We start from the raw sequence: 1164 nt of genomic DNA, 5'->3' as shown, positions 1-1164 counted from the left end.
TATCCATTCTGCAATTCCACAATTTCGAAATTCGAGAATTTAAGAATTCGAAAACTTGCAAATTCGATAATTCGTATATGCCGAACGTGAAAATTTCCACGAGTGTCACGGACGGTATCACACGGAATTTCCCCTCTTGCCCCTGTACCCCTGGCAACCGTCGTCTCATCTCTGCACAACACCAATTCACTCTATCGCTTCGACCGGCTATATAGATGTGTCACAATCCTCGAGAGGCTACAAGGGAAGAGATCACACAATGACGGCGCGCCGTGTGCCGCGGTTTCCCACAAACCAGAGGGTGGATAAGAGACGATTAGAGAGTGATTAGAAGAAGGTGTTCTGGATTGCGTTGAAAAGGCCGCCACCGCCGTCGCGCCGGTTCCTTCTTACATGTCCCCTCGCTACTTTTACACCCCTGGCTGGAGAACCAGACACGAGGAATTCAACGACCATTGATACGCAGCCTCACCGTTCGAACCTGCTCTTCCCCCACTCTCCTCCATCATCCACGCTCCCTACTCTTCTTTCTCTCTTACCCTAATTCGCGACCCTTCCTCGACGTTCTCCTCCAATGGGTTACGCAGGAGGGATAAATATATTATTCGTGTACAGCAGGGGTTCCCAAAGTTTTGCCTAGGTGGGCCAAATTGTAAATTCGAAAATATTTGGTGGGCCATTAAGACAATTACCAACATTGGCCGTTAAGACAATAAAATATATACAATCTATATAATAACAAGATATATTACGTGTAATATTTAGTATTTCTTTTAACTGAACAACTTTTAATTATAACATGATAAGATTTATTTATTTTTTCGTAAAAATGTAAGTTATCTCTGCAAATTCAAGATCGCGGGCCACATTTCTAGGGTTTGGGAACCCCTGGCGTACAGGGTGGGCTGTGAATCGGTCTTTGTAATCAGATTGATTTTAGCTGGTTGTAATTGTTTAACAAAAAAAAAGAAACATGTGAAATAAAAGTTCTTCGATACCGTTCGATTGTGTGGCAATATTATAGTGGGAATTTGGTTCAGAATTTCGTTGAAAATTATTCGAGTAGTCACAAATTGATTAACTTTTTTTCTAAAAGTTCTTAGGTAGGTTGCAACGCATCGTGATTCGAAATTTTCGGCCAGCTGTGTATCTACGTATTATCGA

Source organism: Habropoda laboriosa, unplaced genomic scaffold, assembly GCF_001263275.1.
Source record: "Habropoda laboriosa isolate 0110345459 unplaced genomic scaffold, ASM126327v1 scaffold40, whole genome shotgun sequence".
In the NCBI taxonomy this organism is placed as follows: Eukaryota; Metazoa; Arthropoda; class Insecta; order Hymenoptera; family Apidae; genus Habropoda; species Habropoda laboriosa.
This window is presented reverse-complemented; position numbering follows the sequence as displayed.